Source organism: Alligator mississippiensis, chromosome 6 (assembly GCF_030867095.1).
Source record: "Alligator mississippiensis isolate rAllMis1 chromosome 6, rAllMis1, whole genome shotgun sequence".
NCBI classification, from domain to species: domain Eukaryota; kingdom Metazoa; phylum Chordata; order Crocodylia; family Alligatoridae; genus Alligator; species Alligator mississippiensis.
The window spans coordinates 39,182,916-39,199,091 of record NC_081829.1 but is presented as its reverse complement, the minus strand read 5'-3'; positions in this window follow the sequence as shown (position 1 = coordinate 39,199,091).

Here is a 16,176-nt window from a genome sequence, read left to right as displayed (position 1 = left end):
CCAGAATGGCAATGGAAGCCCCAAGGCAGCTACTTCCAATTGCGAAGAGGGGCAGGCAGGAAGCAACCACAGTGTCCTAGCGACATAGATGCAGGATGACTCTCCAGTCTGCAGCGACCCATGGCAATGTGCAGGTTGTGAGAATGGATTAGCTAGCAGGAGTGGTTGAAGGGCCTCTGCGAAGAGCCTTGGGGCTCAGCTCCGAGGAGCTAGATTTTCCTGACCAGACAGGGGTTCAAGTGGCAGAGATTAAACCAGGAGCTGACAAAAATGAGCTGCTATGCTGGCTGGATACTATAAGCCTGCTTCTCTAAAGCAAAAGCAGGACTTTTAACCACATAAGTGGAAGGCTCACCCTATAGAGAAGGTCAGAATTGTGGGTGAGTCTGCTAAAATTGATTAATTCAATTTTTGATGTTGAAAGAATTACTAAGAGTATTAGGGGACCCTGATGGTAGAAAGCCAGCTTACTCCAAATAAGACAGGTGAGCTTGATTAAAATTGCAACAAGGCCAGGGATGGTCGTTCCTTGCAGGAGTTTCCCTGTGATGGAGGGCATCAGACTGCCCCTATGAAATAATTATGCGCAGGCTCACCATGGGGTGAGCACCATGGTGCTTGCTTGTTAGAGGGTGAACCAGGAGAAACCCCCAAAGGCTCCATTCAGGGTGATGCTAATCATCACCGGTCCTTTTGTGTGCATAGGGTTAGATGTTGTTCAGCCATTTGCCTAAAATTTCAGCTGGCTATCAAGTTATTATTGATTATGTCACTTAGTATCAGTATCCCAAGGCTATGCCCCTCTGAATCATCACAGGACCATGGGTGGCTGAGCAATTAACGAAGTGGATATCAAGAGTGGGGATCCATCAAGAGTGGGGATCCACCAAGAAAGTCATGGACCAGGGGTTCAATTTAATGTCCCATGGTCTCAAAAGCATGTGCTAAGTCCTTAAGATCAAGCACCCGGCGACCTCAGTCTATCACCCCCACACCAATTGACTAGTTAAATGTTTTAATGGGACTTTGAAAAACATGCTTCACTGCTACACCCAAAAAGACTCCAGGAAATGGTATCTCCTGGTACTACCATTACTTTTTGCAGTCAGAGAAGCACCTCAGGCATTTTTGGACTATTCTCCTTTGAGCTAGTATATAGGCATTGTTCCCATAGTTTTCTAGAACTGGTTTGAGGGTGGGGGTGAGAGACAGAAGGAGAAGCTTGGATGCAGGCCTCCCAATATGTGAGCTCCTTGAGGGAGAGATTACAGGCCACCAAGGGGGTGGCCAAGGGCAGCTGGGAGAAAGCACAAAACAAGAAGAAAAAGCACTATGATAAAAATACCCAGGGATGCGAATTCCAAGTTGGCCACAGGGTTTTGGTTCTTCTCTCTAGTTCCACCAGCAATTTCCTGATCTGCTGACATAGCCTCTTCAAAATAGTGAGAGGGGCTGGCCCTGTTGCGGGAGCATCTTGTGGAAAAGCAACACGGAGCATTAAAACAGAGAATCACTGAATTTGAAGATATTTTTTAGTGAAGCTCCAGGGTGAGTGAGAGGGGCTGTGCATAAGATTATCACACCAGAGGGAAAGATAGAGAAAGGTGGAGGAGGCCCTACCACAGATACCAACCTATTAAAGAAGAGATAGATAAAACAATACACAAGGAGTCATCACTGAGTCTTGGAGCCCCTGGCGGATTCCTATTGTGACTCTTCTGAAACCTGACGGAACTTTATGCTTGTATATAGACTTTCAGGAATTGAATGCAATAACATGGTTCAATGCTTTTCCCATGCCGCAGGTAGGCCAAACCAAATTTATTTCAAACCTTGACCTTGCCAAAGGCATTACCAAGTTCCATTGAAACTGGAAGACCAAGCCAAGACCACCTTTGGCACTCCATATGGCCTGTATAAATTTAAACAAATGCCTTTCAGCCTTAGCAGAGCTGCTTCTACCTTTCAATAACTCATAGATTGGGTACTAGCACCTCATCAAAGCGATGCAGCAGCCTACACAAATGATATTGTTATTTATACGGAAGAATGGGACCAACATGTAAGAGCAATTAGGGCAGTGTTTCAAGAAATGAGGTAGGCTGGCCTAATGGCAAACCCAAAGAAATGTCCCTTGAGGAAAGTTGAAACAAAGTATTTTTGTGTTTCCTGGTTGGGCAAGGTCACATCAAACCTTTACTGGATGAAGTAGAAATAGTAAAGAGTTACCCCTTCTCCAGAATAAGAGGCAAATGTGAGCATTCCTGGGGTTTTCCACGTACTACCATAGGTTCATTCTGTGGTTTGCTGAATTAACAAGTCCCCTAACTGACACCATTAAAGGAAGAGGTAATGAGACTATAAACTGGGATATGAGGAAAAGGGAGGCATTGGTAGGGACAAATGCAGCTTTATACCAGGATATGGTTTTACAGACTCCTGACTCCATGCAGTCCTTTATTCTTCAGGTGAACACTTCTGGAAGGGCCGTGGGGGTGGTTTTGTCACAGAAAATAGATGGAACAGAAAGATTAGTGGCCTATGCTAGTAGGAAGCTTAACAAGCATGAGCAAAGGCATGCAACCAAGGAAAGGGAATGTCTTGCCCTTTATGGGGAATCAGATATTTCAGATACTACTTGCTGGGGCATAAGTTTAAACTTATTATGGATTATGCCCCACTAAAGTGGTTTAGATCTGCCAAAATGGATAAAACCAAAATAAAGCACTGGATTTTGGCTCTACAACCTTTAAAAAAAAATGAGGTAGTACAAGAAGTGGAACCTTCATTATGTCAAACAACCCCAACAGGTAATCTTAGAAAATTGCCAAGAGGCATCTTAATGGGTGGGATATGTGAAGGGAGAAGTGTGGTGAAGGGAGGAAACTCTGAAAGCCAAAATCAATTAAAACTCACTGCAGGCATGAGGGAAAGCCCAGCTGGGGCAAGGACCATCCCACGGCAGTTCCACAATGGTGATCCTATACCACTTAGAATTGTCCCCGGAATCCTCCTAACAAAAAGCATTTGGGTAAAAAAGAAGGAAGAGGATCTCTGGCCCCAGTTGTTAGTGCAGAGGCTAAGGGATCTAGTGGAACACTGGCTCTGACCGGAGGCAAGTTCCCTAGGGGAAGTAATTGATATGATAATCCTGGAGCAATTCCTAGAAGACCTAGGAAGGAACACCCAACAGTGGGTCAAGAGGTACCAGCTGAAGACAGTGAAAGATGCCTTGAAGCTGGCAGAAGATCATATAGTGGCTGAAGATGAAGGAGAAGGTAATTGACGGGAGAAGAGCAGGAACAACTCCCCATCTAGCTGGGGAGAGGGTGGATCCAAAAGGAAGAACTCCAAGACAGCTAGACCCCTCAGCAGAGCATTCCATAGCAGGAAACCCTGGGAGCTTACCTGCTATCGTTGTGGGGTAAAATGACACCTGGCCTGATTTTGCCCCCACAAGCTGCACGCCAAAGCTGTTTCAGACTACCCACATGAAGAAAAAATAGATTTCAGCTTCAGGAGATATAAAGGGCCCTGAAAGAGGAATAAACCCCTACTGGACCGCATTACTTTGGGTAGCACACATCCTCCCTATGAAGAGGACACCTGGGGAGGAACAAGACTGAGGCTGAACTCACAAACTGAGTGTCCTGGCCTGGCATTTATAAAATGTTAGAGAAATACTGTCCAGAGTGCCAAGCCTGTCAGAAAACAAGAGGGGTAAAGCCCCCAAGGGCACTGCTGATGCTTCTACCACTGGCAGGAATACCCTTCGATCGAATTGCCATGAACATAGCAGGGCCCTTTCCCCGTAGCCATGCAGAGTACCAATTTATACTAGTGATAATTGATTATGCTACCAGATTCTCCGAGGCAGTCCCCCTAAGGTGCATAACTGCTACCAAAATTGTGGAGGCTCTAATGAAATGGGCAGTCTGGGTTAGTATACCTCAAGAGATCCTCACAGATCAAGGGAAGAATTTCATGTTGGCCATCCTAAAAGGAGTCTGCAAGACACTACAAATTAAACAATTAAGGATGTTGGTGTATCATCTCCAGGCCAATGGCTTAGTTGAAAGATTTAATCGTGCCTTAAAAATATGATATGGGCCTGTATTCAAGGAGATCCAAGGAAATGGGAAGAGATGTTACCGCTCTTATTGTTTGCTATTCAAGAAGCCCCACAAACCTCCATGCAATTCACACCTTTTGAATTAGTTTACAGTCACAAGCCCCATGGGCTGATAGACCTGATTTGTGAGAGTTGGACTGAACCAGAAGAGGAGAGAAACAATATTTTGAAAGTGATAATTGATTTCAGAGAGGGGCTAGAGAAAGTTTGCTCTATCGCACAAGAGTATTTAGGCAAGTGACAAATTAAACAGAAGCAGCTTTATGATAGACAGACCAAGGAGATAGAATTACAGGAAGGGGACCAAGGCCTAATAGTGTTACCAGATAATACTCATAAATTTCTACCCAAAAGACAAGGGCCCTTCCGAGTAATTAGGAAAGTAGTCCCTGTCAATTATGAGGTTTTAAGGACTGAACCTGTCCACAGAAAGAAAATATACCACATCAACCTCTTCTGAAAGTGGCATACCCAAGAGGGATGGTTAATTCAAAGGGATATTGATCTAGAGGACCTCGGGGAATCAGAAATATCCCAAGGGGAAAGAGAAACCCCAGAGATAGGAGATATCTTAGAAAAGGCACAATGAGAAGATCTAAAGAACATAGTAAAATAATTTAGAGATGTGTTCACAGAAGTGCCAGGTGAAACTTGAGGAATACAACACAGAATAAAGACCCCAGCGGGTTGCATAGTACACAACCAGTGAAGACGTCTGCTGAGACATCAATTGGCAGCAGTAAAGAGTGAAATAGAGCAGATGCAACAACTTAGGGTAATTGAAGAATTTCACAGCCCCTGGAGAAGCCCCTTGGTGATAGTGCCAAAACCTGATGGAACCCTGAGGCTTTGTATAGATTATAATAAAGTTAATGAGGTTGTGATGTCCAATGCCTTTCCCATGCCCAGAATAGATGATATGCTAGAATGGGTCGGGGTGGCTAAGTAGATCTAGATGTTAGACCTGACCAAAGGATACTGGCAGATACCCATGGCAACCAGTGATCACAAGAAGACTGCCTTTGGCTCTCCCTGGGGGCTGTTCCAATTGAGGAGAATGCCCTTCAGTCTACATGGGGACACAGCCTCATTCCAGACACTAATGGACACCCCCTTGCCCCTCATCAAGAACATGATTTGGCATATACTGACAACATTATAGTATTTTCAGAAGAATGGGGACAACATTGCCAACACTTAAGAGCAGTCCTGAGGGAACTGAGGCAGGCCGGGTTAATGTCCAACCTGAAGAAGTATGCCCTAGGAAAAAGGAAAACCCAATATCTAGGGTTCAGGGTCAGTCAAGGCCAAATAAGGCCCTTGGCTGATAAGGTGCAGGCCCTGCACTAGTACCAACTCCCAAGGACCCTAAAACAATTCAGATGCTTCCTAGGATTTGCGGATTATTATCACAAGTTTATTAAAGGTTTTTCACATATTGTAGAAGTGCTGACAGACCTTACCAAGGGCAAGAAGAACCCAGTAAAGTGGCATCCCACAGCTGTCCAGGCATTCAAAGATGTCAAACAGACCCTCTGTCAGGAGCTGGTATTCTACACCCCAGATTTCCAAAAGACCTTTTATTTACAAACTGATGCCTTGTTTCAGCAAGACTGGGGAGAAGAAATACCCATTGCTTATACCCAGCAAAAAATTGTCCCCTGCCAAAACTCATCATTCTACAATTGAAAGGAAGCATCTGGCCATTTGCTGGGAAGGTGTTTCATGCTGATAATGGATCATGTACCTCTTAAGTGGCTACAATCTACTAAAACAGACAATGCCAGATTGACTCGATGGGCCTCAGCTTTGCAATACTTTGTCTTTTCAGTTAAACACCAAGCAGGAATAGGAAATGGAAACACAAGTTTTCTGTTGAGACCTGATGGCTGACCTGGAACAACCCAGCCTGGATCCCACGGATGAAGAGGAAACCTCAACACTTATTATTAAGTCATTGTTTTGGTTGGGAACTTAAGGGAGGAGGGAGTTGACCCCGTTACTTGGTTGGGTTCCTTTCCCGGGGTCGGAGGGGTGGAAATTGGGTCATGGAAAAGGCAAGGACTCATGCTCCAGGCAAAGCTGTGCCTCTTTGCACACCAGGGAGAGAGAGACAGTGGTTGAGGGTTAGGGGCTACAAAAGAGTGGACATCGGGGGTGGCAGATTGGCCCTAGGGGCATGTGAAGAGACAAGAAGGAGAGAGGCCAGCACAATCAAGAATTGATTGGAATCAAAAGCTGAAGCTATGGAGTTTCATGAGCTGGGTGAAATGAACCATGGTGCAATCCCCATTATCAAAAGGATACCATATGGTAATAACTTACCTGGTGGGTCCAATGAAGGAAACTCCTTGAAAGACTGAGGTAGGCAGTGGGGACCTACAAAGGTAGAATAAAAAGAAGGAGAGGTAAGGACAGAACCTCCCTGGTGGTAACATAGGAAAAAGGGAAGTAAAGCCACGGGGCATGAGAGAAATGGCCGCAGGCTGTGATTTTAATGGAAAAAAAATTAATAAAACCACTTTTCATTCTGTTTAACAAATGGGTGGTTAAGTATATAATATCTCGGGGCTTAACAACTTTATTTCATTCTTCTAACCACAAAAACATGGCAGATGAGTCCCTGAGGGGGAGAAGCCATTGATCAACCCTATCTGGCCACAGTTACATTAATATGCCTGAACCATTACATGATTGCTCTCAGTGCTCTGAGAAAATCTCTAGGGTATGGATATAAGCCACATTGCCAGGCTATTGGAGAAAAAACAGAAATTCTTGGAATCAGTTTGGAAACAGAAGGATATTCCTGGCCCCCAGCAGATCTTGGAGAGTTTATGAGTTCTTTCTGTGTATTTTCTATAATAATCAGAATCATCATCATCATATTCCTCAATCTTCCCACAGAAAAGAAACACATTCTTCCACATATAGACATCCAAGGGGCTTCAAATCTCAAATAATGGACAGCTTAGTTATGTAGTGCTAAGTTTCAAACAAACTGGATCAACCCAAACATCTTTTTGCACATATATAAAGTCCCAATGAAGTAAATTTATCCTCAGACAGCTTTGACCTATTTTTAAGAGATACTCAATACTCACAGAGTCCACTTACTTTCACTAGATGCTGGCTGTTTAGCACTTTCTAAAACAAGGAGCCCCAAAGCATCTCATATGAGACATCTAGAAACTACGAAGCCTAAAATAATTATTTCAATATCAGCAGGGCAAGGTGAAAAATCAGTGCATCTAATTATTTGACAAACAACTTATGTGCATTTACTTTCTCATGCATGCAATAACCTTTGTAACTTTGTAGTAGATGCACATGAGAACATGACATTTTGCATTAAGTGGTGTTTCATTGTGTTTAGCTCAAATGCCTCCTGGCAGGAAATGAAATGATTAGTTGTTTATTTACATGCAAAATGTCATTTATATAAATCAAATATTGTCCACAAATACCTAGAGATTTTTTTTTTTTACTGTATGCAAACGTTCATCGTGATATTTTGTATGTTCTTGACTATAAGCCTTCAATTAATCATTTGGAACAACTTTTCTAGGAATCTAACTGCACTGTATCCAGCAGCACACAGAGAAATGGAACCTCAGGACAGCTGGTAACTGACTTTAAGGAACTACTGAATGCCCATTTTGCTTCAGTATTTCACTGGACCATGGGGATAGTCAAGTGAGATAAGTCTCATAGGGCACACGCCAGGACTGACAGCCTCCCAACTGTGAATGCTGAGTGGGTGCAATACGAATTAGAAAAGCTAGACATTTATAAGTCAGCAGGACCAGATGGACTCCATCTGAAAGTGCTGAAGAGCCTGGCTGAGGTCATAGTGGAACACCTAGCAAATCTCTTTCAGAATTCGTGGTGCATGGGGGAAATCCCTGAGGATTGGAGGAGGGCCAACCTTGTGCCCATTTTCAAGAAGGAGAAGAGGGAGGACCTGGGAAACTATAGGCCAATCAGCCTAACCTCCATCCCAGGGATAATCCTGGAAAAGCTCATTAAATAATCTATATGTGGTATGCTCGCATAAGGTAATATTCTGAATGACAGCCAGCATGGCTTTGTCACAGGTAGGCCTTGTCTTACCAGTCTCATCTCCTTCTATGGCCAGGTCTCTCACCACCTGAACATGGGAGACAAGGTAGACGTTATATACCTAGACTTCCAAAAGGCTTTAGATCTAGTGTCCCATGATATCCTTGTGGGAAAACTGGAAGATTGTGGGCTCAGCTTCTCGATGGTTCAGTGGGTGGGAAACTGGCTACAGTGTAGGACCCAAAGAGTTCTCATGAATGGATGTGTGTTGTCCTGGTGGGAAGTGGCCAGTGTCTCCCAGAGGTCCATGCTTGGACCGTTGCTTTTCAACATCTTTATCGACGATTTGGATGGGGTAGTGAAAAGCTTGCTGGCCAAGTTTGCAGATGACACCAAGTTATGGGGGCAGTGTGATCATGCCAGAAGATAGGTTGCAGATACAGACAGACCTGGACAGGCTCAAGAGTTGGGAATTCCAGAACCAGATGAAGTTTAAGATTTACAAGTGTAAGGTGCTCCATCTGGTGGCAAACAACCCTCAACATACATACAGGCTCACTGTTGACAGCTTGACTTGCACCAAAGAAAAAAGGGACCTAGGGGTAATGATTGACCATCCTATGAATATGAGCCATCACTGCAAGGTGGTAGACAGTAGGGGAAACAACATGCTGGCATGCATCAACCGATGCATCTCATGTAAAACTAGGGAAGTGATACTTCCACTGTACTCAGCATCAGTGAGACCACAGTTGGCGTCCAGTTCTGGATGCCACTCTTCAAAAAGGTTGTGGAAAAACTTGAGAGGTTCCAGATAAGAGCCACCTGTATGATCAGGCACTTGCAAGGCAAGCCATATGAGGAAAGGCTGAGGGACCTGGGCTTCTTTAGCCTAAAGAAGAGAAGTTTGAGAAGAAACGTGATAGTGTCTTACCACTATATCCAAGGAGCTTGGTGAACAACTGTTCACTAGAGCACTTCTGGGGAAGACCAGGACCAATGGATAGAAACTACTGGAAGGCTGCTTCAGGTGGAATAAACTCCCTCCAGAGGTGGTGCAGTCACCTACCCTGGAGGTTTTCAAGAGAAGACTAGATAGTCACCTTGCTGGGGTCACCTAACCCCTGTTGTCTTCCTGTCTAGAGCAGGGGGGGCTGGACCCGATGATCTACAAAGTCCCTTCCAGCCCCTAACAATATATGAATCTATGAAATGTGGAAATCAGTTATCCTCACTGATATCAAGGCTATATAAAAAACCTACAGCTGTAGGCAAATTTCCAGAAACATGGAAGCCTTTTAGAAATCCAACTGGCAAGCAACCTATTTAATATATTTAAAAAAATGTTTGATAACCCCTCAGACCTAAAAATTAATAGAAAAAAGAATCAGAATGGATATACTAAGAACATACAGTATGAACCAATATAAAGTAGATGAGAAACCAAGAATTAGTATTTGCATTTTAGTAACTTATAAAAGTCCCCAAACAAATCAGATTTTGGACTTCAAAAGGTCAGACTGCAACTTACTTAGGAAAATAGTAAGGTCTAATAAGTAGACAGACTGAAGAAAAAAGGGCCTTAGGAAGGTTGGCAATTTCTAAGGAGCATAGTACTGGAAGTGCAACAAGGAGCTAGTCCAAAACAGTAGAAACATAAGTACAGCAAGAGACCAATGTGGCTACACAAGAAGCATCTTAGCTGAAAAATAAAATGAAAATGTACAGGCAATGGAATAAAGAGCAACTCACTAAGGAAACATAACAAAAAATAGCAAGCACTGTAAGGGAGAAAATCAAAGAAGCAAAGGGAACAAATTACTTATATTTGAAGGAGGTAAGTTAAGAACAAAAGGAAGGGGCCCTATAAATATGTTAGGCAGAAAAAAAAATACCAAAGGAAGTTGTGAGTCCATTGCTTTACAGCCAGAGGGTGTGTCTACATAAAATGATTTACTGCACATTAGACTACTCTACTGCACAGTAAAGTGTCATAATATAACAGTATGCATAAAATACTGAGCAGTAAATTAGTCTACTGCACAGTTAGCTAGTACCTGTAAATACTGTGCAGTAGGGCTTGTATAGATGCTGACCAGCAGCAAATTTGTTCCAAGGTCAGCTATGCCAGCAGGGCTCCTGGTCCTGGTGCTGTTCAGATGCTGGTTTCCCCTAGGAGGTGGGAGCTGATTAGTGTGGGCCTTTCCCACCCCCATTGTTCTGGCACTGTGGGGCTCCCTGCTCCCCACAGAAGCAGGGAGCTGAGAAGTGCTGAGACTTGGGATCTTTTCCTTCCCTGCACAGCCAGGGGCTGGGTTCAAGCTGTTCCACTGTTGGGGCAGCTGGCAGCAAGCCCCAAGCTGGCTGGGGATTCCCAGTTCAGCTGGGAGCTATCCCACTGGTGGGCAGCTAGCAGTGAGCCCCCAGCTGGGTGGGGATTTACTGCCCAACCAGGGGATCACTGTCCACTGCCCCACTGGCCAACTGGGGTAGGGGGCTGGGAAAGAGTCTCCCCAGAACCCAGGTACCCTGACCCGTGTCCCCGGCCAGCCTGGAGTTGGCACCCAGGGGAGCCTAGACCTCTGTTTGGTTGCCATATGGCCAGCTGGGCTGCTCCCCCTCCCACCCCCAACACTATCTAGCATGGGGGAACTGGAAGCAGCCCAGCTGGGATGACTTCCCATTCCCAGCATTATGTCGAAATAGATTTTCTGTTTCAACAGAAGAAAACGGAAGAGCTGTTTTGACTCGAAATGAAATTCGCAACTGAACACTGTTCTGTTGAACCTTCAAAACTGAGGGTGAAACAGAATGGTGCCATTTCACACAGCCCTAATGGTCAAAGTTCTAGGGGACGGGAAAAGGGCTAACATAGTACCTCTCAAAACAGGCAAAAAAGGAGGACATCAGGAATTACAGACTGGTCCACCTGACTTAAGTACTTGGGAACTTATTAGAGAAAATTGTTAAAAAAATCTGTTTTAAAAATCTGAAGGAGGAAAGGCATTTCACTAGCAGCAAGCATGGATTTATTAAGAATAAATCATGCCAAACCAATTTGCTCTCTTTCTTTGACAAAGTAATTAGTTAGGTGGATGAAGGGCATCCTATGGACACAGTGTACTTGGACTTTAGTAAGGCTTTTGATAAAGTCCCAGAGGACATTCTTATAAGCAAACTGGAGATGTGTGTGCTAGATAAAATTACAGCAAGGTGGATAGATAATTGGCTCAATAACTGTAAGTAAATGATAACTATAAGTGGATCAGTGTCAGACTGGCAGGAGGTTTCAAGTGGAGTTCCAGAGGTATCGTTCTTGGGTCTGGTGCTGGTTAACATCTGATTGAAATGCTGTAATATTCAGACATCTAATCAAGCCTGCAGACAACACAAAATTGGGAAGGACTGAAAACACTTTGGAAGATAGGAATAGCATTCAAAAAGATCTTGATAGATTAAGGAATTGGGCTTGAGACAACAGAATGAGGTTCAGTGTGTACAAATAGAAGATTCTACACTTAAGGACAAATAACAAAATGCACAAATGCCGAATGGAAAATAACTGAGTGGGTAAAAGGATTTAGGGTTTTTGGTAGCTCACAGGTACTATATGAGTCAGCAATGTGACACAGTCACTAAAAAAACAAATATAATTTTGGGCTACATCAATGGGAGGATTAGGTCTAAGACCCCAAAGGATGTCAGCACTACTTGACTAATTTATTTTCATGACACTGAAAATATATTATGGACTGCTGCTTTTTTAACACTACCTTGTAAAACATGTACTAAATAGAATAAGAGTGTACAGCTATTTGGTTAGGCTGGATGACCTGAAAGAATGACAGAATAATACCCCAGTACTCTAGGATAGGCCTCTGAAAGAAGGATTTTTGTTTCCTTTCCATAAATATAACCCCTTGCTGTCCCCTATTATTGCATTCTCATGAGACAGACCAGCCTACAGATTTTGGGAAAGGTTAGCAAGGTAATTACTTAGGGTTCAGCCTAAACCTAATAGTCTCTTCTCAAATTAAAAAAAGAACATGAGAGAGATGGGTTGACGTCTTTATCTCTTTCTTCTGATACAACCAGACTTCTGTCTGCTGCCAGGATATTATCTGGAAGCAACAGCTGGAATGGAAAGGGAATTCATTCTGTACCATAGCTTTCATTGCCATAGCTTTCAATAGGCCTCAGAGGTAACACCCACAGGACAGCAGGCAGGATGGAAATGTACCTTATTCCACAGGGAAGTTACTCACTGTGAAATTTTTAGCAATTCCAAATGGGACATATAAAAATTATGCACACATGCCCCACAGTTTTAAATTCAAAAGCAACAGAATAAGTCCAGTCCAAGACCATCAAATCCACTCAGCAGTCCATTATTACAATTTAATTAAAAAAAAAAAAAACCCAAAAAAACAAATAGGGCTTGAGAATGTTCTGGGAGATTTAGAAAAGATTATTGTATTCTAAATTCCCTTTCTCCCAGGGAAACCCAGAAACCTGATATGACTGAGTTTAAATCAGATTTTCACATCAGAAAAATCTGTAGTTACTCTTTTCAACTGACATATGGAGAGATTGTCTTGTCATGGTCATTTCAGTCAGAGAACCCACTCTTCTCTCTGCTCCATTTGGTTTTGTAAAATATGTAGTTTGCAGTAAGGATACTAGACTTCCTTATATTTCATCAGCTGAATTGCTTCTTGCTGCTATACTTGATATATACCTGAGTAGCTTGGCACACAGGGATAGGAGATACATACGGTGATATGCTTGGTTTGCAATTAAGAGTCTAGTTACTGTGTATGAGATTTAAATCAAGAGCTTCGTTCAGTGACATTTTGGTGCAGAATTACTTCAGTCCTTGAAGAATTATGTTATATACAACATGCTCTGTATCAGTAGTTTTAATTCATTGTTTTTTGAATAACAAAAAAAAAAAAAACAACTCTGCATACTTCTACAAATTTCTCAGCTAAGCTCTTATCTGTTCTCATCAAATAATTCTTCCATCTTCAAAACATATGAACAAATGTATCAAGAGCAATGAATGATAAATTCTGGTTTCTTATCTCCAACAAAAGCCTTTTTTAGTCCATAAGTTCCACAAACATTTCACAAATGTAATAAAAACTTTGTAGAAACAGTAGGGCTGTGCAAAATTTCACTGGCTGTTTTGTTTCAACACTGTTTTGACTGATTTTGAGCTTGAAACAGTGAAATTGAATCGAAATGAAGGGCTTCAAAACAGCCTCAAAACAAAATGAAGCTAGTAGAAACGTTTTGAAAGTTTTGAAATGTTTTTAGTTTTGAAGCAGTTAGGTGGTGGGAGACAGGGGAGAACCAGGGCTGTGCTCCCAGTGGCTCCACAGCCCCATGTGGCTCAGCTGGGTGGGGAGCACAGCTCTGGTTCTCCCCGCCTCCCATGGCTGGGCAGCAGGAAGCCAACTGCAGCACAGAGGAAAGGAACTAAGCCCAGGCTCAGTTCCCCTCCCCAGCACTGCGATCAGGCTGGGGAAAGCAACTGAACACTATAGCTCAGTTCCCCTCCTCAGTCCTACAATTGGGCTGGGGAAGGCAAATCAGCCCAGCAGTCAGTTCCTTTCCCCAGCCCAACTGTAGCACTGGGGAGGGGAATTCAGCTCAGCTGGGGTGAATTCCTTTCCCCAGCCCAATTATAGTGCCAGAGAAGGGAACTCAGCTCAGCTGGGCTCAGTTCCCTTCCTCAGCCCAATCATAGGGCTGGAAAGGGGAACTGAGTGATCAGACTCAGTTCCCTTCCCCAGCTCCCCAGTCCCAGGTGGCAGCACCTGGCTTCCCTCCCTCATCTGGCAGGCAGATGGGGGCCTGCAACCCTGGGAGGACTGGCACAGCCCCCACAGCCCTCCTGGGGTTGTGGACCCTAATCTGCATGCCTGATAAGAGAGGCTGTTTCAAGCTTACCCATTATAGCCTATGGGCAAAATGTTGAAACAGCATTGAATCAGCATCACTGTTTTGATTAAATGAAATGGAAGAGTGGTTTCAAATTGAAATGAAATTCAAAATGAAACACTGTTCGGTTGAAACCTTAAAATGCAAGTTTAAATGGAATGGTGCCATTATGCATAGCCCTAATAAACAGTAAGAACCAAAGTCCAGTTACATCTAAAGTGGAAGTGAAAATCTTTAGCAGTATACAAACATGCCATATAGGAGATGAATAAGAAAATATGTAACTACTAATACAGATAGAATTTTCACCATAGGCAGAATGCATTTGCCCACCTTGGATTTTTGTCAAGGTATCAGGGTTATCAAATGAATCCCTGAGGGAATCATACAATTGCTGAAATGTTAGTTTTTCCATGTCATATAACACAAAGTACCACCCAGTAACATGGGGCCCACTTATACCATTCTGGAGACTTGATTCAGTTTAGATTCAGAAGCCAGTCTGCACCATTATTTTACTTCACATTCTCCTTTATTGCACCACCACTATCACTAGTTTGTTTGTTCTAGTAAATTTAGCAATTATACTGTAGACCATCTACTGTGACATTTTAATTACTAGGTCAGTCATCTAGATATAATATGAAGGTCTGATGACACAGTTGAAAACAAATGGCCTGCAGTTCAGACTCATCTAAATAAGCAGCAGCAGAAAATTTTACAAGATGTAGCTGTAACCTCTACAAAGAAAAAAATGGGTCTTTGTTCCCTCTAATAGACACCATATATAAGAAATCAATAATTCCTTTTGCAGTTGATAGCTCAATGACCAAATATTTTACTTCAGGAAGAAGCAGCTCATGAATTAGTTGTTAAGTTTACCTTACATAAGCTAAAAATTAAAAAGGCAAGGCAGAAAAATAATACATATATATATCATCTATAGCAGGGCTGTCCAACTGGTGGCCTGTGAGTATATGTGGCCTGTGAGTGGTTAACAGGTAGCTTCTGGGTTTCCACTCAGCTGATGCTGTCCCTACTACTCTGGTTCCAGCAACAGCCTGAATCTCAGGGTTTCCCTTCCCTTCTCCAGTTTCAGCTGTATGTCAGTGTCTCACGGGTGGTACAGGGTTGTCTGGCACAGCCTGAGATGCTGGACCTGGTAGTTTGGAATGCTTATGCAGTGCAGTGCCATGAATGGACCCTGCAGGGAATTGAAGGTGAGATGGTGTGACACCTGAATGCGTGGCATGTAACCTGGAGGGCCCATGGCTTCTGGTATCAGATGACACTTCATATTTTTTCACCTAACCAATCCACCTTTCCAAACAAAAAGAACCCTCCAAAGCAGGTGGTGTATCTTAAGGAGGCAAACTGATTGTTCTTTTCTAGAAAGGAACAGGACAGCAAGCAGACAATGTGACTTATGGCCAGCAGAACCCAAACAGCCCTGAGATCAGGTTTAGGGAATGAGGAGAAGCTGGCCCATGTAAGCCAGGAGGGGAAATACAAAGCACCCATAGCAACCTCTCTGAGTGGCTGCACAAGCAGCATAGTAGGGAATGCTGCTGTAAGGAGCCTGGGGCCAATGGAGGTCAAGCAGTCCCCGGGAAGGACTGTGAGCAGGGCTCTTCTGCTGTTTGTATGTTGTTTGCATGGACGCTGTGCACACTTCCTTCAAAGCCTCTGAGGGACAAGAGATGACAGGAAAAACTGAAGGCCCAGGGACTGCCCAATGAGCCAGGGATGCATGGAGCCACTAAGGAACCACTCAGAGAGCTAAATGGAAGTTTATTTGTTGGGCTTTATTTTTCTTTTGAAGTTTTTACAAATCCAGAGTGGTCTTGTGGTTTTATAGCCTAGCTTGGCTGCAGCAGAGGTGAGGACCCTGAATAGTTGGTCCTTAACTAAAGCCAGCAGCAAAAGTAAAAGTGGTTGGTTTGGGGTGCCTGACCAAACATACCTAGCTCTGTCCTGCCCCAAAGCTATGTGTAGCAGTGTAAAAATTGGTACCCTGGGTGGAATGGTTATTTTTTCTT